The 24516-nt window shown below is 43.1% G+C and overlaps 1 long non-coding RNA gene across 2 annotated transcripts; it reads right to left on the reverse strand.

Moving 5' to 3' along the window:
* Positions 1-16627: 16627 nt before the first annotated feature.
* LOC309340285 lies at positions 16628-24017 on the reverse strand. 2 transcript variants are annotated; one of them, XR_014155921.1, is made up of 4 exons: positions 23822-24017; positions 23052-23339; positions 21119-21328; positions 16628-16844 (listed from the first exon to the last, which is right to left on the reverse strand). It is a non-coding gene; the product is annotated as an uncharacterized lncRNA (long non-coding RNA). The 2 variants fall into 2 exon arrangements; XR_014155922.1 differs by having other exon boundaries at positions 21038-21328.
* Between the last annotated feature and the right edge of the window lie 499 nt (positions 24018-24516).

Genomic DNA, 24516 nt, shown 5'->3' on the forward strand with positions numbered 1-24516 from the left:
AACCTTTAAGGTAGGACAAAGCACTGGGAGGAGAACCAGCAAATGCTGCCTTCAGTTCCAATGCCAATTCTGAAGGAACCCTGCTGTATCCTCCAGGCTTAATCACACTCTCTGAAAAAAAAAAGTTCTTGTGAATAATAGATTCTGTTGCAACAAGCAGAGAAAATGTCTATTTTCTTAGATGTCAAAGAGATGGATGTGTGAGAGAGAACAGTCAGGGCTCAATTTAAACACAGGAAGCAACCCTTTCTCAAAACCCACTCTGCTTTCCTTACAAAAACTGAATATCGAAGTGAGGAGGGGGAATGTCCCCTTTGTTGCACACACCAAACGCCAGCATTGAAACCCTCTAAGCTGTGCACGGCCCTGTGAAGAATGAAAACAAATCCTTACAGAAAAATGTTTTTCTAGATTGCTAATTTGGGTCATTTCTGAAACTCCCCAGCCCTGGCTCTCCTCCTCCTGTCCTTGCCTTCATGACTGAACAGAGGAAATGCTTTATTGACAGAATTAGTTCAGCATGGTGTGAACAGACCCTTCACACCCCTGTAGATACAGTTTAACACTTTGACAATTGTTGTCTTGCTTCTTTGCAACTGAGGCCAAGGGACTGCGTAAGTTCAAACAAAGGCATACGTGTTCTATATGAAGATTTAGCAGTGCTAAGGGATTTTTCCGGCCTGCGTTTGTGTGGGGTGGAAGAAACAAGTCATTTAGGTTGCATTGCATTGTACACATGTCCTCTCAGAAAACCTCTTCCAAAATGCTCTTCTGACACTGGCTTTTCAAATATAAGAGCTGCAGTTTTAGCCCATGTTGTACCACTCTGCATTTTGCTGCTGCTAATTACAACTTGCTCTTTTTCAAAGCAGTGTGATAAGTGACCTAGTGTCTTCCAGATTTCGCCTTTTCTTATTTCTGATGAGATTATATGAAGGATATTGCACAGATCCGGGAAGCTATCCAATTTAGATATACACGCTTTTCATTGTCCACTCACATTTAACAGAGAATGCAGATGACGCTGTTGTCAAATCAACAGAGAATCCAGATGATGTTGCAAAATCACTGTTTCTGTTTCGTCTGCTCATGTTTTTTCAGGCCTGATTTGTGACAATGATTTGTGGACAGGTCAAGCACTATTGATGCTTTAGCCCCTTAATCACTCCTCTAGTTCCCATGAGGGAAGTGGAGGGCTCTAATATACTCCACCCCCCCCTCTCTTCACTACAGAAAGAAAGAAAAAGAGAAACAAGTGACAGGAAACCAATTATTAAATGGCTCCTTTTCCCTAGAAAGAGAAGCTGACAACATGTTTAATAATAATAATAATAATAATAATAATAATAATAATAATAATAATAATTTATACCCTACCCATCTGTCTGGGTTTCCCACCCACTCTGGGCTGCAAAATATTAAAAATGTGGATTGCACACTAAGAGAGGAGCAACTTTGTTCCTCCCTGGTCCTTTTTACTGTAGAGCTAAATCAAGGTTTGGCATAGCCTTTTGTCCCAACTTATGGTTAAGCTTTCTCTAGTCAGGAGCTGTAGCTAAGGTTTGTTGGATTGTTGTTTCATGTGACGCGGGCAATTTACTGCTAACCCCCTAGCCACACTGAACAGGAAGCAAAAAAAGAGAGAAATAACTTGCAAAGAAGAAAGTACTACATTGCAGAGGGCCTTTCCTGACTGGGACATAAATGTGAATAAACATTGTGGCAGAGTCTTGACAATCGTGAAGGGGATTTTTGGATAACGTAGTGCAGTATTAAGTGTTGTTTAGAACCACCATTTCTCTACTGTTTTCAGCTGATTGCAGAAAAGCAGTGCTTCAGCAGCGCTAGAAGGACATCATCTGACCTGTGAGGAGGAAGAAGAAGGCAAGGGAAGCAGGCACAGACAACAATAGGTTTGCTCCAGCTGAACAGTCACTTCTTCCACCCCACAACCACAAGGACAATGGACACCATCTGTCCTCTTGAGGAGAAAGAAGAAGGGGAGTGCGGCAGGCAGAGGTAACATCAATACCAGTTCCAGTTCATCCCCTCCTTGTCCCTGGCCAAATTTACATGTTTTAGTCCCTTAAAATTATAAACCACCTCAGTAAAAAGATAGCATATAAATGCAATGAAAGAAAATAAATAAATAAATGGCCCTAATGTGGAATCAATCGCAGAAGTTTATTGCCATGTATAACCATGTTTTGCATATGGAGTACTACAGGGAATAGCTTAAGTTTCAGTTTTGGAAAATGATTGTCATGAAGTCTTCCCACTGCTACCTATCCCTTTTCCGTTTTCATATGTACATTTTTGGTCAGGAGGTTGTTGGCAAAGGAAGAGGGAACTAGCACAGAAAGGAGAACTATGTAAAAAAAAAACCCTGCCCTGTTTTTTAAAAAATAGTTTTGCTTAAAGAAAGAAAAAGATTTAAAGAAGAAGCAAGCCTCAAGGGTACCCCCCCACCCCTCATAATTCCAAGGGGATACTTGAAAAGCCTAAATATTTTGAGGGGGCATGTGTGTGTGTACCCCTTTGAATCTACCCCTTTGAGATTTTCTAAGTGCATCTCTCATGTATGAGTCTTAAGTCTCTCTCAAGACATTTAAATTTCACCTCTCTTTCCTGTGCTCGCTCTCACACACACAAATACACTTCAGGTCACTGGCTTTCTTCTGCTAACTTTTTTGTGTGTGTCTCACCATATTGTTATATTCACTACACACACACACCATAGACACTAACATGAAAAAAAATAGTGATTATGTTTCTGCCTTGTAGATATATGCAGGGAAATAAAACCCGTCTATCCTTGAGTTTATTTTCTTCCTCCCTTTTTATGTTCAATGCCAAAGGGGAAATTCATATACCACATAAAGCCCCCTAATTTCATTCACGACGAAGTGGAAAACATTGTGACACGTGACAGCTGGATGGCAATCAGCCGGTGGCCCCCACAGTGAAAAGAAAAGTGGTCTGGAATTATTAGAGGAGGAAGGAGCCTAAGAGAGCTTGCTCTTCTCAACCAGCAGCTTTTGTGCCAAATGGCAACCACCCTACCTGAATCTGTGCTTTATCTCAAAACCAGTTTGTGAAATGATGGCATGGGGACCTACTGTTCATAGGCATAAAATTAAAAATTCCTTTGGACTAGCACAAGCTGCTTAAAATGAATAGCTTTGGGATTCTGGCCATTACTTCTGAAAACACAGTATATTATTTTACGTTCTAGCTGAGGAATTGTGTTGTTTCCCCATTGTTTTCATTGTTTCGTTAATGTTTCAGTGGAAGGATTTTGGTGCAGGAGTATCTTTTCTCTTCATGCCTCTCCTTGACAAGCAAACACCTTAGCCCCTTTCTGGGTTAGATCCTACCAGATGTATCTCATCTGCCAGGGCAATCCCTGCAAAGTCACTGTTGGGAAACAGAAGAGGAGCCATACAGGATCACATGGTTTATGTATACAGGTTACATATGCTTCAGATTACATACGCTTCAGGTTACAGACTCCGCTAACCCAGAAATAGTGCTTCAGGTTAAGAACTTTGCTTCAGGATGAGAACAGAAATCGTGCTCTGGCAGCACAGTGGCAGCAGGAGGCCCCATTAGCTAAAGTGGTGCTTCAGGTTAAGAACAGTTTCAGGTTAAGTACGGACCTCCGGAACGAATTAAGTACTTAACCTGAGGTACCACTGTACTTTACGTATGTTTTAAATTCTGGCTGTAAATTTTTTAAGTGATAATTTTATATTTTCTGTAAACCGCTTTTCTTCAAACAATCCAGTGGTATCTAAATGTTTTGGAAATAAATAACTAAATACAATGCCATTGGAAAGATCCTCAGGGGAGGTGTTTTAGGGGCATTGGGGAGGAAGCGTGAGGAAGTCCAGCACATGCAACTGTAGATCTAAGCCATTTTGTCCAGACAGTCCATTTCATGTGTGAATCAAGCCTGTCAGATAATTAAAGTTGCCAAGGTACAAGCAAAGTAGTGCTGCACTTAGTGGCACATCACTTTAAACTCCACAGTTCCAGGCAGTGCTTTTTTCTGGGGGGTACGCAGGGGTACACATACCCCTAAACATTTTGTGAATCTAAGTTTGGCCTCATTGAGGGGCAGTATTTCAATATGAGTAGGAAAATGAGAGTACCCCTAAACATTATTTTTTTAAAGAAAAAAGCACTGGTTCCAGGTGTGCAATTCAACAGGGCATGTAGTAATTGAAAATACAATAACTGCAGTTTCAAATGGTCTCAGTGGAACAGGCACCATTTTAGTGAGAATGAAAAAGAAAGCTGGTCCAAGGTAGACAGCAAACAAATAAGCAAGCAAGCAAGCAAGCAAACAAACAAACAAACAAACAAACAAACAAACAAACAGGATTACGTATTTGATTCGTGATCTGGGATAGACACTTCTAAACTCCCCCCCCCTTCCCCTTCCATGATATTCTAGTCTTAACTCCCAGGATGTTCTATCTTATGAACATATATCAGCACCAAGATAAGAAGAAAAAAAAATTGGCTCCCTAAACCTATGAGAAAATAAGCAATACGCTAGATAACATCTGAAGTTAATAAAATGTATTGAAATAGATGAATCCCATTAAACTTTCCATGCCTATAAATAAGAGATTAGTCTTTGTTTGAACTCCTGGGCTGTTTTATTCAGTTTTTAATTATTCTTGTCCTAGTATCTCACTTTCCTATCTCCTTATTCCAAACTGACATGAGACTGCTCAAAAGTGTGATCAAAACACCATGAATATGCAAATCAAGTATTTGCCTTACATTTCAGTAGCTGCAAATCAAGAAACAAGGTGAAATTTGATATTCAGAACACACAGATATGCACACGAAAGAAAATGCATTTATCCTTAACTCTTCTTTTTAGCCTAACCAATCTCAAATGAAACTTAGTGCAATGTAAATACGAACAGATGCCAAATTTGCAGTGCAGTTTTGCATCTGATTTTCGGCTCCTTCTAGTACTCCCTTATGGAAGCTCATTGTTTGTTTGTTTGTTTGTTTAAAAGCACTTCTAAACCGCTTAATATTTAAAATCTCCAAGTGGTGTACAAAACAACAGTAAAACAACATAATAAACACAGAGATAAAAACAAAAATCTAGTAATAACAGGGTCCAATCTTATGGGTCAGGGAAAGCCTGGGCAAAAATGTATGTCTTTATTTTTTATATAATTTTAATTAAATTTTACAAATAGTACAAATAAACAAACCATGATGATCTGTTATTTTTTTGTACATGGCAAGACAAAGCATTTTCTTTAAAGAAAATATGCTTAATTACTTATTTACAGCTTGGTAAAAAAAAGAAGATAGGTACATCTTTACAACTTATGGATAATGCTTCAGGTATGGCAGAGGAAAGACATTCCAGAGTGCAGGGACAATGGCAGAAAATGTCCATTTTCGAGCCACTGTCTTCTGATATTCTGCAGGGTGTGGTGCCCTGTGCAGAATATATCTAGATGATTGAAATGATATTACAGGTGTGTATAGGGCAGGACTGGCACAACCATTGGGTAGAGGGAGGCAACTGCCTCAGGCAGCCATTGCTGAGGGGAACAACAGTACAGCTGTCTTGATTGTTCCACTTCATTGGAGGGCAGAAGTGGATGTTCCAGGTGGCCTGCCAGGTGGCCTGCCAAACACCCTCTAAAATAGACAGTGGCCCTCAGGTGTGCTGGGGGATGCTGCTATGCTGTTGCCAGTGTTTACGTTTGAGTCAGCTCTCAGTCCAATCACCTTCTGAACACGGAAGGGGGGTTACCATCTTGTCCTTTGCCTCAGGTAGCAAAATGTCTTGGACCAGCTCTCATACAGGGGCAGGCAGTCCTTCAGGTAACCTGATCCCAATTGTTCAGGTAGCTAATTGGCAGGCAGTGTAGTTCCTTTAGCACAGGTGAAAGCGGAGGGTGCCTAGGGGCTCGGCTCAACAACCTAGCCATACGAAAGCTCATACCTAGAATGCACACGAAATGAATGCATGCACACGAAAGCTCATACCTAGAACTAACTCAGTTGGTCTTTAAGGTGCTACTGGAAGGAATTTTTTTATTTTGTTTTAACCTAGCCATAGGTTAGGCATTCTACACATACAGTGGTACCTCGGGTTACAGACGCTTCAGGTTACAGATGCTTCAGGTTACAGACTCCACTAACCCAGAAATAGTACCTCGGGTTAAGAACTTTTCTTCAGGATGAGATCAGAAATTGCGCGGCCGCAGCAGGAGGCCCCATTAGCTAAAGTGGTACCTCAAGTTAAGAATAGTTTCAGGTTAAGAACGGACCTCCAGAACAAATTAAGTTCTTATCCTGAGGTACGACTATATTAGGTTGGATCCAGAGATGATTGAGCAGAACTCAGCTCATGCATTAGGCTTTTTCTATCTCATCTCCCTCCTATTGCAGCCCCCCTACATCATTTGGGAGAAGAAAAGACTAAGGACTAAACCCTACACAAATCTGGAGTGGGGTTCCTAAGATGGTTGAATGAAGCCTTGTATACCTCCTCCTGGCATCTCCTGCAGCCAAGTTACTGCCCAGTGTATTACTCTGTTTTCCTTTGGACCACGTCAGTGAGGCCAAGAAGAGGGTATTGTCATCTGGGCAGCCCAGGAGCTCCATACACACTGCCCCAGAGTGGTCACTTTGGTGCTGCTAACACCGTGATCTGACTTCACCCCTGGAGACCCACTCCATTGTCACTCGAGACAGATAGATGCCAACAACAACGTCATTCTGGGGGGTAAATGGACCCTCTGGAATTGCATGGGATGGGTCACTGGGGGCTGCAGTAGGAAACTGAGTGATTTTCTGCTCATGCAAGTGCTGGACCGAGGGCATAGACTCAACCAATCTTATTCTTTGTTCTCTTGCATGTCCCTAAAGTGTGGATGAGTATATTATTTTTCCATACACAGTCACAAAGGATTTTAAGAGAGAAATTGCACTAATGTTCTTGAAGCATTTAGAAGACTGTAAGCAGTGAGACAACCAGAGGAGCAGGAATCATTATGAGCTGCTTTTCTGCCCTTGCAGCTGAGGAACTTGGGCCCAAGAAAAGGTGAGTTGTGCATGACTGAGCAGGGCTTTGAAACCAGATCTTGTAGCTTAAATCCAACATACCTTGTGATGGACTGCATAAGCTCTCATTTCATTAATGGGAGCACTTTATAGCAGGACAAAGGCTGTGTTTGTTTTCAATTTCATGAAGTCAGGCAAGATGACAGACTCATGTTGTATGGGCTCGAACCTGTGCTAATACTAAACCCAGATTTATGAAGGGGATGGCATTTCTCCAGTTTCTTGAAATCTGGAGTCTGCTGCAGGAATTAAGAGCTTTGCATGCATTAAAATACTAGTATGAACTTGCCACACAAATGAACATGTCAAAGTTGATAAGTGTTGGACTCAATTGTAAAAATAATAATAATTAGAATTAGAAGGACAGGGTTTGTTTTTTGTTTTTTCAAAAAAAGCAAAGAAACAGCTGAATGCTTTCTTGCTAATAAACAAGTTTGCCTACAGCTTCAGTAGTGGTCAAAATTCCATAGCTATGCTTTGGTCTCTACAAAAAGAGTTATCCAATCGCTGTCCAAACTCATTCAGAGACCCTAAGAACTCTTTGGTGAAAGAAGTGCAAGCTTTTGAAGGAAGACACAATCTGAGCAGTAGCCACCTAGTGGAAGAATCACTGCTATGGCATGCAATCGAGCCCCATCAGGAGTACTCTGCTGAAAGTTTTTCCCTTTTTTGCACTATTTTTTGCCCCTACCATTCTGCAGCAATTCGTGTGAAATACAGTGATGCTGCCTGTCACAATGCATTTGCAATAACAATGAGCAATGTAGTTCAGTAGAAGCAAAGTAGCAATTTAACAATTTCCTGGAAATACGTTTTAAAAAATAAAAAATTCAAAGTAAGAACCGTGCGTGTATTTCCGTTCTTTCCACTGGAAGAAGTGCAAGGAGATTTAGGGGAGGTAATGGGTAGCTCATGCAAGGTCCATGGGTGGGATATTGGAAATGGGCAACATGACACAAGATGTACAATACAAATAATAAGAATGTGTGGTTGCGGTAGAATGATATGCAAGAACAGCAAACAAACTGGATAGGTATGGAAGTGTGGAGGGCTGTGATGGAAAATGTGTGTGGTGTGGTGCTGAGGAGGCCACTGTATTGAAAAATTATCAAATAGTTATGCCCCTGGGTCCCACGCTGCTGTGATTTGGCGATTTCTCTTCCCATCCCATCCGCCCCTTTCATGAATCAATACAGCTACTTCACTCTTCAGGTAAGTTTGCAGCAAGTCGCTGCGGGTTAAACCACAGAGCCTAGGACTTGCCGATCAGAAGGTCGGTGGTTCGAATCCCTGCGACGGGGTGAGCTCCTGTTGCTCGGTACCTGCTCCTGCCAACCTAGCAGTTCAAAAGCACATCAAAGTGCAAGTAGATAATAGGTACTACTCCAGTGGGAAGGTAAATGGCATTTCCGTGCGCTGCTCTGGTTCGCCAGAAGCGGCTTAGTCATGCTGGCCACATGACTAAGCTGTACGCCGGCTCCCTCGGCCAATAAAGTGAGATGAGCGCCGCAACCCCAGAGTCAGCCACGACTTCACCTAGTAGCAGAACCTGCAACAGAAGCTGGGCAAACTACCTGCAGAGAGAAGGTGACATGGAGCACACGGCTCAAATAGAATTGCCTCTTTCCTGCAAAAATCCTGACCTGGTGGCTTCCAGATTTCAAGCCTGAGCCACTCCAGATTGGTTGACCAATTAACTTGCAGATTAATAGGACAGCCAGGCTGCAAAGTAAGTCACCTCCTGGATTACATAGTGAACTCTGTGCCACAGCTGGGGTGGAGGGAGAGAACTTGATATTTACTAGAAAACTTTGTTCTCTTTCACTTATTAAGTTGAAGTAAACAGATGGTTGGCATTACACCCTCCCGATGTGAGTGAGTGGCGTGGCAAGTCACCCGGTCAAAAATGGTTCCCAGGTTTCGTGGGTGGAGCCTCATGAAACGAATGAGAACAACCCTCCACAATTTATGAAACTGGCCCTTGGGTGGCCCAAGGGTTACATAAGCTTACCATAAATGACTAAAACGCCTGAAAGAGAAGTATGGTTGGGGTGTGGTTTCCTGCAGGGATTTCACAAGCTGAGCATGTAATTGAAGATGCAGTTAATAGCCGTGGCAGCGGAAGGCAATTCTGTGTACCAGTTACCCTGGTTGCAACAAAGGCCAGGGTATGGAAGATTTGTTTAATAAAGCTTGGAAGGAAAGCGGGATTTTGAGGGAAGGACATCTGCCCTCAAAATGTGCAGGGTTTTGTTTTGCCTGGCAGCAAATATAAGGGAGACTTCATGTCCCTCTAATCAAACTTGGCCTAAGAAGGTAGCCTGGGATGCCTCCACTATCCCAACACAGGAGAAGCTACTTTCTCTCCTCTCCCCCCTGCCTCCTGAACATTGTGTGTGTGTGTGTGTGTGTGTGTGTGTGTGTGTGTGTGTGTAGGAGAACTGAAAATATATTCCCCTGAATTTAGGCAGGAAAGAGAGGATATTATCTACACCAACATCATAGTGTCTCTGGTAGAGCAGACCAGGCTACCTGTTGATACGATAACCATTTCCTGGGTTTTGTTTCCACAGATTAAAAATCTTAGAAAGCAGCTTTTAGAAAGAAAGAGACTTGGCAGAAACCAAAGACCATCTTGTTCTGTTCCCCACCCAAGGCACAACAGTCCTGCCTTCCATGAAGCGGATGCAATGGATGACACAATCCCACTGGACAGTTGCTGCCATGCAGGTGCCCTGAGCTGGCTAGAGGGCAGTTCACATTCAGGAAGGCTTCTTCCTATAAAGTGGAGATAGGAAAATAGAAAATGGAGGGAAACTCCTTCTGTAAAACTGAGAATAATTCAAACAAGACCATCAAGAGAGATTGTATTTCGGCATTTACAGTAGTTCCTATTTAAAGAAAAACAAAAGATGCCCATTTGGAGCATTTTCCTTCTAACAGGGAAAGAGAAAGAGAACCCCCAGTGCATCTATTACTCTAGATCAGGATTTCCCAAACTTGGGTCTTCATCTGTTTTTGGACTACAGTACCCATCAGCCCTGACCATTGGTCCTGCCAGCTAAGGATGATGGGAGTTGTAATCCAAGAACAGCTAGAAACCCAAGTTTTGGAAACTCTGCTTAGAGTGGGATATTAAGATGCAACACAACTTAGAAACAGAACATGGCCTCCACATTGATTCCTCTGTAGACCTGTGGGGGTTTCATAGAATCAGAGAATTGTAGAGTTGGAAAGGTTCCCAAGGATCATCTAGTCCAACCCTCTGCAATGCAGGAATATGCAGCTGGCCTGTATGGGAATCGAACCTGTGACCTTGACATTATCAGTACCACACTCAGGTTTCAGGTCAGGTTTGGTGACAAAACTATTTCATTTCATTTCATTTCATTTCACCACTGCCCTGATATTGGCAACATTAACAGAGTCAATAACATTTCAAGGCTGATTTGACTAGCTACAGAAATATTTTGTTTCCCACTAGCACTGCCAGATAGCACTCAACAGTTCCATCCATGCTTACGCAAAAGCTGCCAGGAGGGTAGAAGGTTTATGCCTCACCTCCAAAGCTAAGTACAGAAACTGCAAATCCCAGCTGGCAGAGTGCATTGTTTGCCACCCGATTGCTCTCGAAACAAATTCATTCCTAAGGAAAGATGATCCTTGGGAATGTGCCTATGATGGGGGAGTTGTGTGGCAATTGTCATCTTGCTGTGCTGAGGACTTGAGGGACGGTGCTTCTAGGATGAATGAAAAGCACCTGGCTGCAGCTAGCAGCCAAGCTCAGCGATCACCAGCAACACATTCTGTCCACAGATAGCAGCCAGGTAATTGGAACTGTCTTGCGCCTAGCAGGAAAGGCACCTTATGCACAATGCTGCTTCTCATCTGCATTGGTGTGAAAAGAAACAGAATCTTTTCGGAAGGCAACGTTGATAGCTTTTTAAGAGCTCCAATCCAAGTGGTTGTTTACATATATGTCACTTTAATGATTACCTGTATTGTTTTTAACAGTGTTTTTTATTTTAATGTTGTATAAAGGTAAAGGTACCCCTGCCCGTACAGGCCAGTCTTGACAGACTCTAGGGTTGTGCGCTCATCTCACTCTAGAGGCCAGGAGCCAGCGCTGTCCGCAGACACTTCCGGGTCACGTGGCCAGCGTGGCGAAGCTGCCGTTTACCTTCCCGCTATAAAGCGGTACCTATTTATCTACTTGCACTTAAGGGTGCTTTCGAACTGCTAGGTGGGCAGGAGCTGGGACCGAACGGCGGGAGCTTACCCAGCCGCGGGGATTCGAACCGCCGACCATGCGATCGGCAAGTCCTAGGCGCTGAGGTTTTACCCACAGCGCCACCCGCGTCCCTGATAATGTTGTATACCACCCTGGTATTTTATGATACGGTGGTACAGAGATACATTTGCAAATAGGTGAAGTAACTGTTCATGTGATGCTAAAAACTACATATTCGTACATGGGTTTTCCTTTCGCAATGATTTATTTTTTTTATGCCAGCAAATTCTCCTGTATAGAGATCCGATCTTTGAATATTTATCAAGACTGGCCTATGTGAAGATATTCTCTCTGAAGGCACCAGGAGAGCACCAATATATAACCACTGGGGTAGTTTTTTTGTATAGCAGCTACATGTACTCACTTTGTAAAGGGGCTGCATTTCCATAGTCCAAATGCAGAGAGGTTTGTTCATTTCTTAAATGTGTGCTGAAATGCAGCATTACTGTTTTGTCTCTACTTATTCTTGGGGTTAGTCCATCGCTTAAAGAAGTAGATGGCCGATAGGTTCTCACAATCTTAAGTGTTTATTCATATCGATAATGGTGCTGTTTCAAAGAGATCAATAAAATGCTGCTGTTTCCTAGTTTTGACTGTGTGGGGGGAGAAGAGAGGAAGGGGAAATCTCATTGTTTGTGTAGAAACTTCAGGTGTGCAGGGTTGGATATAACCCTTTATTACGATTCTGGGGTGCTCACCATTTATTAGGATCCCCTTACATGGCACCTACTTTATTAGGTATGATCACTTCTGAGGCTGCTAGTGCACACTTCCGTCACCGCTCCTATCCTCTGGATAATTGCCTGGCCTGAAGAATACAATAGTTGGCCATCTCCCGCCCTCCCCGGCCAAAAAAGAAGAAGCTGATTAAGAACATCAGCCCATCTCTAACTTTCTGAGTGGAAAAGTTGCTATTAAGCTAGAGGTGACTTCTTATGTGTACATAATATAGTACTATATACACACAGCTGAAGGAATCAAATATTTCTCATGCCCTTTGGGAAATGGTTGACCTTTCAGTATCAAGACCCATATTAGATGATTTCTTAGGTATGCCAGTTATCTAAAAAACATTTTCTTCCTTAGCTGCTCTCATGAGCCCCAGGTTATAAATCTGTGCACATTTGACGCCAGTGGAAAATCTGCATCGTGACTCCCTGGAGTGACCCAAGGATGTGCCAGTAAGAAGACAGAGCTTTGCTGTGCTGCCTGGAGAGGAAGAGGTCAGGAATATGGTGGTTTCTGTTTCTGTCGTGATGTCTGAGCAAGACAGCTTCCTGCTCTCTCAAACTGGAATGCTTGCTCTCATAAACAGCCGTCAACTACCAGCAACATTCAATTACTTGAGGCGTTCTTAGGATCACCCCCCACCCCTCTTGTTTTGAACATCTATTTTCAGCTGGATGCTTGCTATATGGTTTTGAGCTGCAAGGCTGTCTACTTCAAAATACGGCAACTCAAGGAGCATAGAGGGGTGGCCCTCAGCTTTTAACTTACTAGCATTCTCATCCAGCTTCCAGACAGAGGTACAAGAAACACATCAGAGCAGCACAATAATGGAACATGGCAGCTTAAGTTAGGCGTGATGCACTGCAGAGCCAGGAGTAAATGGAGACAAGCTGTTTCCTATTACCTGTATCTGAAGGAAGGTCAGAGCAGCTCTTCCCAATGAAAGAAGAGTTGTCTTCTTGAACCTTGCCCCAAAACTGAGACCAAGCACTAACCACTACAGCAGTTACGGGTGGAGGGGAAACTGGGTTTGTTTCTCTCTTTGAATTTTTTTCCTCTTTGTTGACTGCGGCAACTGGGACCTTCGTATTTCTGGCCCTGCTCCCGTGAAAGTCGTGTGATCTGTGCAAGATCACGGATCTTGCGCAAGGTCACCATTTTGCATGTTTTACCCCAAAACATGCATTTTTGGGCTCTGTGAACCAGGATGTCCCAATTTAATTGGGGCAGTTGCAGGATATGCAATACTTTCCTGTCATTTGCTGTCCCCAGCATCTTCTGCCTAAGGTAGCTGCCTCACTGCTTCACGGTAGGACAGATTGCCTAACGCGGACACTCTCAGTAAGAAAACTGCGTAAATGCAGGCTTTGCTGTTCTAAAGAACTGACTTGGAAACATTGTGCAAGGCTGTGGGTTCATGTCCCATGCAGAGTTTGAGGGGGAAAGGGTCACAGAAGAATTTTTCCCACAAGGGATGAAATATTCATTGCTGAACCATCAAAGTTACTTCATGCCCACAAAACATAAAAATAAACAAGCTAACCACAAACCTTCTTTCAAGGGTCAGTAACCATACTGGGCCTCCACAGAAACGCCATACCACCTTTTCCTCAACCCTCTCTAGAGTGCACATAACTACTTAAAGCTGTATTGATTATTTTCACTTTTCGGGAAAGTGAATAAAGGCCAAGATCTCCTATTTCCAAAAAAGAAGGGGGAAGCTTCCATTAAGATCCCCAGCTGTAATGAGGAAGATCAAAGACATTGACTTTGCCATGAGATGGGAATTATCTTAGCAGCTTCTGAGGAAGAAAAAGAGTATGGTATGAGAGAGCATTGGGCCTCAATGACTAACCCGTAGAGTTCTTCTCAATGATCTGGAACCCTGAAATTTGGTACAAATGTGATATTTCCCAATCAACACAGAAATCAACATCCCTGATTATGTTGCTTTCCCAATTGCAATGAGCTCTTAATAGCAAGCAGAAGCTCACACCCTGGCTTCTCCTTCCACCCAAACTGCACACAACACACAGCTGTTCAAAGGAAAGAGACGATGTCAGGGAATAAAAGCATAACCCCTGTCCTCAATCAACACTTTCATGAGCTACAAATGAGCAGGCAATTTGGTTCAGTTTGCTTAAAATAAAAATGGTGCACCAAAGCATAAAACAAATGTGAAATATAAAGAAACATCCCACATGCTTAAGTATAAAAATATAAACACATCTGTATAATCCAGCAAAAGGTCAGAGACATCATTAAAAAAGATTGTTCCTTAAAACGTTTCCAACAATATAATTGGGCAGATATTTTCTTACATCTTGTTGTACTGATATGTCATTAAGTTGCCTGCTATTCTTCAATTTCAATATGTTGGTTAATTTTGCCCTGTAGGAATGCTTCCATGACTATAATGACCAATTGTCTACTGTAGGTGCCCTTGAGTCCGTCCCCTCCACCATTTATAGCAGATTGCTAGCTGAGTGGCTATTAGAAGGTGCATGGTGAGCTCCATGACCTCTGGTAAGACCAGACCATATTTCCATGTAATCTATTGAATGAGTTAGCCCAAAGTCTGCACCCTGTTATTATTTCACTTTCAATTGTTCTGCCCACCCAAATGATCATTATTTTGGGACAAAACAAAGACATAGAAATATGATGTGTTTCTTGTCTCCAGCATGTGCTGGCTGTTCTGTGGGGTGGCCTAAGGCATTTTGGCCCCTAAGGAGAAACGCCCTGCTACCATCCCCACAACAGAGCAGCAAACTCTGTAAGAGCTTCTCCTCAAGAATCCAACTTAGCAGGAGGGGAGGCAGTGGCAGAGCAAGACTATTGGGCGCCTGGAGTGGCCCGGGGGCGGGGCCAGCCACCTGCAGGGGTAGGGACAGCTGCCCACAGGGCGGGGCCAGCTGGGGCAGGATGCTCCGTGGGGCCTCAGAGGAGTCTGCCTGCCTCCTGCCACTCAGCTGCCCTACAGCTGAGAGGGAGGCGGCTGGTGGACCATTTGGGGCTGCGTGGAGCCTGCGGGCGCTCAAGCCACCATGTGACTCCCAGGAGAGATGCATGGCTTAGGCGCACTGCAGGCCCCACGGTGAGTGCTGCCCCACATTTTGTCTCTCCCCTCAGTGGTGACATCTGGGGCGGCTCGCCCCCACTGAACCCCCTTCCTCCGCCCCTGTGGGGAGGCAGGAGGTGGAATGGGGTGGCACCCCTTGATGGGTGCTGCCCGAGGCTACTGCCTCAGCCCATTTCATGGGTGGGCTGGTTCTGCGATTGAGTCTTGTGGGTGTTAAATACCAGCAAAATATCAATTTATAAAAGCTTTCTTTCAAAGCCTTGTGCTCACAGTCTGCTGTGGAAAGCTCTGCCAGACCCAATTCCATACTTCTTCAGGAATATCTTCCCTCATTCCATCTGGTCTAACATGTTTAAATAAATCTGGTTTGATATGTTGATTTTTAAATAAATCCATGATCATAAAAATATTATATATATTTCTCAGTAATTTCTGTTTCAGTGCTTTTATCATTAAGCTTTTAAGTTCTGCTTTCCTTAAAGGGCCAATTTTTATCAACAAGCAGGGGGTAATGTGTCTGACTTGGAAGTATTGAAATAAAGATGGTCAGTATTGTCCCACTCAATGTTCCTATCCCCTATAGTTATAATCCGTGGGTTGCCACTTGATTTTATTCTGCTCCAAATGTGATTTTAAGCTGTAATTTAATTGATTGATTGATTTATGTTTTTAATGTATCATACTTTGATGTTAGCCACCCTGAGCCTGGTCCTGGGCGGGGTATACCGTATTTTTCGCTCTATAAGACGCACCAGACCACAAGACGCACCTAGTTTTTGGAGGAGAAAAACAAGAAAAAAAATATTCTGAATCTCAGAAGTCAGAACAACAAGAGGGATCACTGTGCCGTGAAAGCAGCAATCCCTCTTGCTGTTCTGGCTTCTGGGATAGCTGCGCAGCCTGCATTCGCTCCATAAGACGCACACACATTTCCCCTTACTTTTTAGGAGGGAAAAAGTGAGTCTTATAGAGCAAAAAATACGGTAAATAAATTTTATTATTATGACTACTACTACTACTACTACTACTATCTCTTTGCTTGTTTCTTCATATGATTTTAAAATCCTGTCTTTAAAAAGCCTCTTCCATCCAATCAAATCATTATACCATCCATTATACCATTATACCATCCATTGTTGTAAATCACCCCAAAGAATGGCACCAGCTCATTCATATTTGTAACAAATTGCTGTGAGTGGGGACATCCCTGGACTTTTGCATCTATTCCAAATGTTTTTTTAAAAAGTTTTAGTGCATGTATTTGTTCTCTGGATTTTGCAATGCAGTTCTCCAACCAAAAACATCCCCCCAAATGCAAAGGTTAAGCTAAAGTGTTCACTTACAAAAACATACAAACGTAACTGTGCATAATAAGATGAGACTGGCTTGTCAAACTGTTGAAGCACAGAAGTGAATGTTCGTGTAGACTACAGTATAAATATTCGGAAACGCTTGGTTCACGGCACAAGTTCGCAAGCTGTTCTTCAGAATTGTGTGTGCATTGAACAGGAAACATATATTTTGCTAAGGATTACATAAAACAGTTGCAAGGCAGTCAGGCCCTGAGCCCCCTTCCAGACTGCCGGGCCCTGGCAATTTGTGGCCGCTTCTTCCCCCATCTTGTCGGCCCTGGGAAAAACAAAACATTTGGTTAGTTCAGTGACATGTTAACAAACAACTTTGAAATTGCATTTTCTCTCTCTTTGTTGTCTGGCTAGATACAGCTCCTAATGGACAAACCTATTCTGCAAAAAGCAGGCTGGAACAGGCAGAGGAGAGGCAGACAGGCAGGTCTTTAAGGCTGACTCTGTCCAGGCCCATGAGGTATCCTGTTCTCATCCAGGCATGCCACAAAATTGATGCTATTAGTGTTACATGTGGCATCCGTGCTGTAGTGGGCTCATCCAAACCCATGGCCAGCCTGAAACAGTTTCTTGCCAAAAGAAAAATGCAAGATGGTACCCCCCCACACAAACAAAATTCCATGTAGGGTAGTTGACTGGACTGGGAACTGAATCTTACTTCAACACTGGTGACGGAATAGCATCCTCCATCACACTTGAAGCAGCAAGACACACGGCAGGGGGCGAGGAGGCTATGTGGCAACAGAAGGGAATGGCTGGTTGCTCAGGAAGAATAGCCAGGGACTCTTACTGCTGCCCCGGAAAACCTGCTGCATGAGGCAGTTGCCTCATTATGCCTAATGGAAGGGATGGCCCTGCTCAACCTCTTAAAAATGCAGTAAGATTTTGCAGAAGTTGCTCCATCCACATTCCAAATATCTGGATGACGTCAATGTGTATTTTTAAAATATTTTTAAATATATCCTCCTTGTTTACATAACAGTGTAAATATTCCATAATTTATATATCCTTAGCCAATGGAAGAATGCTAGAAGGCAAGAATGGGAGACGGGTTGGGGCGATTGGTTTCAACCGACTGAAAATTCATTCAAAGGCAAATAAATGCCTTTCATTACCAACACTGTTTCTAACCCATACATCCACGTCTCCCTCTCCCTCTCTCTGTCTTCTCCTTTAGCCTCCAAGAGATTAAAATGATCTCAATAACATCCTTTAGTAGGACCCTCATGTTCTGCTATACATTTTGCTATACATATCTGAACACCTCTCAAGATACTACAAGCAAATTTGACATGATGGTTCTTGGCATCAAGGGGCAGGTTTTTGTCTATGTTGGGATACAATCGGACACCATTTTGAATCAAGATGGTAGACTGAACCTTTTGAAACGGCACTAATGTTACCCACTGATTTCAAAACTGTCCTGATTATTTATTTTTTGTTGTTTCTTAGCGCAACATCAGATACTTGGTGTAATCATCTGGTTCAGGCGAAATTCCAGCATACCTCAGTGACTAGTGTCCCCTGTTGTTTCCCCCAGTCTTTTATATAGCTTATCTGTCAGGGCTGCCTCTAGGTCCCAGCTCACAGAGGACCAACGCCAGGCTGATATTATGTACAAAAGTCTTTATTGAAGTATAGTTTCCATTTTAAAGCCAGAGCGTGCAACCCTACGTCTAGACTCTAGATCGGCGAAGTCCTATCTGAATCACTTCCCCTTCCGCACCAGTTTAAGATCCTAGCCCTGCTCCACCTTCTGCGCTGCTCTCTCCTCCTCTGGGTCCTCCCGCCCTCTGGGGCATTGCCCTTCCTGGACTCTTCCGACGCTGAGTCGCTTAGCTCCTCCCCTTGCCTCCGGCGTGCTTTAGGACCCGGTTCCCAATCCTCACTCTCTGCTGTCCCGCGCTCCTGTACATTTGAACTTGCTTCTCGCGGCAACCCAGTGACCTTTCTCCTAACCGTTACACTGCTTCTATCACTGCTTCCTCTTCCGTGACACTGGCCGGATCTGACCTCCCCTCCGTTGTACGACTCTCCGAGGAAGGCGTGGTCAGCTCTGCCTCGTCTTCTCTCCCTGGTGGAGGAAGTACTGGTCCCGATGCCTGGGACCCTTCCCCCCCACTCTGCTCTGGTGGGGAAGCTGGTCCTGATCTCCAACTACTACTCTGGGAGTCCCTGCTCCCCCCTTGCTCCTGGGGCGTTCCCCTTGGGACCCCCCTACCCCTGGCCACTGGCGCTCCCTTCTGTGAATCTTCCGATTCGCTGGAGAGGCTTATGGAATCCCTCGGACCACTGTCTCCTCCTACACTGCCCTCTGATTCCTCGCCCTCGCTCTCCATTTCCCATCTTCCCTGTGCCTCTGCTCCTGAGCCCCTGACATTATCCTTTTGGGATTCTTTCAACTCATTGTTTCATAATCATATTTATACATGTACAAGCTGGAATAACTCATATATCAACTGCCTGTTTACTATATTTGTCCTCTAGTTGTTTCTTTTGAGTAACAAAACAGCTCCCCCCTCCAGAAACAGATCCTTAAGTTTAATTATTGATTATTTCCCCTTGTTGCTAAAGTTGCCAGTTAAATTTCCTTGATTAAAATTCCATATCCCAAAACCACTGTATCTATCCCAAATCTTCAAAATCAAAGCTATTTTAATTATCAGTCTCTATCTCTTAGAAACCATAATATGTATTTCAGTGGTGTCTCAAAATAAAACTGCTCAAATTATCTCCATTGGGACTCGTCATCATCAAGGACCCACTGAGCTACAAATTGCAGCTGACAGGCATTATCAGCTTTTATGATTTCCTCTTATTTCCTGATACTCTTTCATCTCTAAAAAAATGTTTGGTTTTTCACTTGATTCATAGATCACTTGATCTGTTGCTATTTGCCACATTGAACAACCTAAGCATTAGCAAGTAACATTTTCTTGCAGTTTCCCATTCCGTGCTGGTGTTTTCAAAAGATCATCTGCCACACACGGAAGCCGTGAGTAGACAAAGTAGGAACATTAAACATATAAAGCTCCCTTATACTGAATGAGACTTTGGATCCCTTTAGCTCAGTATTGTCCACATAGATTGAGATCCAACGTAGCTCATAAGGCTTTCAGACTGGGGACATTCCCCGTCCAACCAGGAGACGCCAGAAACTGGCACCTCCTGCAAGCAAAGCAGTATGGGCAGTGAGCTTCATTTGGTTCTCAAAGCTTCACCTGTTGGCCAATAGTCACTATCTTCAAGGAAATTTGGAGGCAAATGGGAGGGCAGGCCCTATCATTAGGTAAAATGAGGCAGCCTCCTCAGGCTGCAAATGCTGGATGTTGGCTGCAAATAGATTTTTCTTTTCTGGAAGCAAATAGTATGGAAATGAGCACCAAACTGGCACTACATTCTGCTGAATTTATTGAATTGGCTTTTATATTTTGTGAAAGCTCAGGTATAATGCAGAGATTAACAGTTAGGAAGATGTCCGGAAAATGGAATATGCAGCCTTAGACAAAAAGCAGAGAAGCACTTCTGATTCCTGTGCAACTTGCTTAGCTGTTTGCAATTCCAAGGTTCTTCCTCATTGATCACACACATTTCTCTGCACAATTTCCAACTCTGTTCTAGGGAGAATCCCATTTTTAAATTTCTTAAGGCTTTCACCCATTCTTTTAGGGCAAAACAGGGCAAAAAGGGAGGAGGGCTGTTAAAGAAAATGCTCCAACTGCATTTCAGGAGCAGTCAAATGAAGTATAGAAAAGGTTCAACAAAGTGACAGCAGCATGTTCTAGCTGAAAGAAAAGATATTCTTATCTGACAGATAAAATGTTGTATCGCCTGTGCTTCAGTGACAAAAATAGCTTTGTTTCTTTTGACCCTGTCACACTGCTTGACATCCTGGGTCTAAAGGAATAATGTAATCAAAATGAACAAAGTCTTCATTCCTTCTGGTTCCTTTTAAATTGCCAGACTACAAAATGTAGTGTTTACAAGACATACATTCCGGACAAAAGAAAAAAAATGCCTCTTTTTGAGGGTTGTGCCTGTCAGACCACAGAGGCACGAACGAAAAAAGACCTCCTCCAACACAAAGACATTTTTCACAGAGTTCTCTGGTCTGAGAGAAAAACCACTCTGGGCTGCCACTTCACTTAATAAAAGACCAGCTCACTCACCTGGGTCTGAGCAGGTCATTGCAACATGTTAATTCTTTTCAGCTTGTGGAGCCAGCCATATCTCTTCTTTTTCTCCTCAATGCAGGCGAACCAATATTTTTAGAAACTGGTGTGGTTTAGAGGCTGGAATGTTGCGTTTGGCTATAGGAAAGCCAGGTTCAAAGCCCTACTCAGAGCCAATTCACATTTTACCATTTAACCTTCAGGGTTTGTTTTTTGTGTTGTTGTTTTTTTAAGATAGAACCCCAGTTTAAATTGCAATATTCAGTACTGTCAAACATGCACACACCTTGAAGTGCCCTGGGGTTTAATCCATGGCACGCACTGAAGCAGTAGCTCAGAAAATCTCTTCCCTCACCTCCATGTTTACCTCAGGGAAACCTGCCTGCTCAAATGCACTCGTGTCATTTCCAGCTGACATGGTTATACGTTTTGTAGAGGAGTAGCTCCGTGTTAGTAATTTTCAGCAAAAGTCACAAAGAATCCCGCGAGACCTTAAAAATGAACAAATTTATTGTTGCACAAGTCTTTCTGAATTCCATCGGATGAATGAAGCATTATCTTCAGTTGACGTGGTCAGCTGAAATATACATGGGGAAATATCCAAAGTGGGGAAATGCAGGTCATCACATTCACACCATACATTTTAAACACATGACTTCCTTGAAAGACTCCTGGGGTCTGTATTTAACCCCTTGCAGAGCTATAATTCCCAACACCCTTAACAAACTACAGTTCCAAGCATTCTTTGAGGGAAGCCCTGTTTTTAAAATATGCTTTAAATGTTTGGTGTGCATTTGCCTGGAGTTGAAGGGCAATGAAATGCAAAAAGTACTGTCTGTGATAATTCTATTACAGCTTAAATGTATGCAGAATTAACACAGTTCTCCTTCCCAATAGTGGTATTACAGACTATTACACTTCATGCATCTGATGAGGTGGGCTCTATTTCACATAATAAAATTGTTAGTCTTTAAGGTACCTCAAGACTCTTTGTCTTTTTCAGTGGGGGGGTGTCATTAAACTTTAAGTAACTTTTGAATCCAGGTTTTAAAAGTACAATTTGCATTTGCTGTCAGCTCCGAAGCTCACAGGGTGACCTGGGGCAACAGTCTTTTCCTTACAGTCTAACCTACTTCACAAGGTTGTTGTCAGACTAACGTAACTAATAAATAAATTTCAAAGGAAAAGGGCCTTCAAGATACCAGAAATGACCATGGGAGCTGATGATGCGAGCTTGAATTCAAAGTAGGTTAAACTGATTTGCCAGTAATCTAGTGTGTCAGTAATTGCATAATATATCGTGAGTAAAAATTCACCCTACGTCAGTGGTTCATAATGCTGGTGCCCTCAGATAACTAAAACGAAATGAGTGAAGACATTGGTCCAAGTTCTGTGGTGGTGATTTCTGTGACATGGACCATTAGCATTCATGCTGGCCTTCTTTGAAACAGCAGCCAAGTTGTGCTGGTAGTGAATAACCATCTGTGTCTTACAGTTTCTCTCCCCCACTTTGGAACATAAGTTGCTTCCAATCTATCCTGATTTGTTCACACAAAGATTGCAGGGAGGTTAGATGATATCAGTTGCACTTACTGAGAATTAATTCTCATTTGTTTGTGTGGAGGTAATATTGTTATTCTCTCCCACCCACTCCCCAATAAAAAATTAGTTATCCCACACTTTCCAGTTCATTTTCTGTCCTTATTATTTACTTATTGAATTTATATCCTACCATTTTCTCGGAGGAGCTCAAGTTGGTGTAAAAGGTTCTTCCCCTCCTCATTTAATCCTCACGACAGTCCTGTGAACCAGGTAAGGCTGAGCTTCATGGCTGAGTGGGGAGAACCCTGGTCTCCCACACTAACCATTACATCACACTGGCTCTCACGAGAAGTCAGTTTTGGGAGGAAGCGCACTTGTTGCCCAAGAGTGCCAAATGAACTTTAATTGCACAACATGAATTTGCTGATAAGGGATCGGATCCCACCAGAAAATAGTGACCTTCTGGAAATGCTTTTAGACTGATTGAAAGATTAGGGTGGTTTCATATCAATCCACCCACCCTTTTCTGCCCTCCCACTGAAAACTAAACAAAAAGAATGCTATACTTCCTAACTGTCAAGGACAATATAGAAAAAATTCCTTCCAGTAGCACCTTAGAAACCAACTAAGTTTGTTATTGGTATGAGCTTTTGTGTGCATGCAACATACCAATAACAAACTTAGTTGGTCTTTAAGGTGCTACTGGAAGGAATTTTTTTATTTTGTTTCGACTACTGCAGACCAACATGGCTACCTACCTGTGTCAAGTGCTTGTCAGTGCTGTCTTCCCAGGAAATCAGACAGAGGCCGTTTGCAGAATGACTCTAACCATGTTTCCTTAGGACAGGCAAGTGGAAATGGTGGCGCTCCATATTTTGTTGGACTATAATTGCTGCCATCCATGATCACTGCTCATACTTTCTGGGGCTGATGGGAGTTAAAGTCCAATAGTATCTGGGGGTGCATAGCGATTCCCAGTCTCTGATTTAGGAATTAACTCCATCCCCAGGTAAGCGAGCATAGGACTGCAGCCTTTGGATGGTTTCCTAGGAAACAACATCAATAAAACCATTCTGATGTGGTACAATTTCGTGGCCATGTTATATATCTTTCCTGTTATATCAGATGTTTTCTAGCATCTCAATGATGGCTTTTAAAAACTAAAGTAATCATAACTACTTTTAACTAAAGAATGAGGTGTCAGACCACATGCATTCTTAACCATGCAAACTCCGCTTTTTCTCTACCCCATATTACAGGAATTTTCTCTCTCTCCATCCTGTATGTTACCCAGAATCTATAGCTATATCGGCATTTATTTATTTTTAGCTTGTGCAATGTTAAAGTTCCATGGGGCTCTGAATCTTTGTAAAACTACATGTTTTAAAACCATCTTTGGTGCCCCGGCTAGAATTTTATAATTAACTACTTCCCTTAGTTTTGCAGTATTGTACAAAACCCAGCAACAACTGCACCTTTAAAGCATGCAGCCCATACAAGACCTATCCAAGGTCAACATGAGCCTTACCTAGAATTGCACTCCACAGAGACCTCCCCTATGGATAGTTTTTCTGCACAATAAAAGCAGATAAGGGAGAAAAATGGTAAGAAAAGAGCCTTCAGCTCCTGCAGATCTGTCTGCGTCTCTGCAGTGCGATTTGAGCTGTCGCCTGGTGCTTTGATGTGCATCCCTTTCCTTGAAATTCTAAATTGTCTCCCTTGTCATTATTTCCCCCCCCCTCCCCATCTACTTGCGAGATAGCTAACCTCATTGTGACATCATGCACCTGCCAGTCACAGAGAGTTAAAAGCACCCTGAACGCAGCCCCGTCAGGCTCCACTGCAAACTGACGCAAATGAAACACTTCTCGCTCTCCCCGCAGCTGCCACTGACTGCTCTGACTGTAGCCCCTTAATTCCACTGGGGAGAGTGCAGGAGGGGAGGGGGGTGTGACTCAGTCTGCTCCAGTATGGCCTGGTATTTTAGGTAATCAGCCTACTCATTTAAACTGCAGCCAACATGGCATGCAAGAGCACTCGTCTAGGTCAAGGAGAAACTGTTCTCTCTCACGGCTATCGCTGGGCAGACAAATGCTGCGCCACTGAACAGCTTAGCTGACTTTTTCGAAAGCTACAGCTGCGTATGCGCTGCACACTCCCCCACTCTAACACCCCACAAGGATGGTTGTTTGTTCCTTTCAAATAATCCTTATCTTAAATTCT

The sequence above is a fragment of the Podarcis erhardii genome (genome assembly GCF_964252035.2).
Source record: "Podarcis erhardii genome assembly, chromosome: 4".
In the NCBI taxonomy this organism is placed as follows: Eukaryota; Metazoa; Chordata; class Lepidosauria; order Squamata; family Lacertidae; genus Podarcis; species Podarcis erhardii.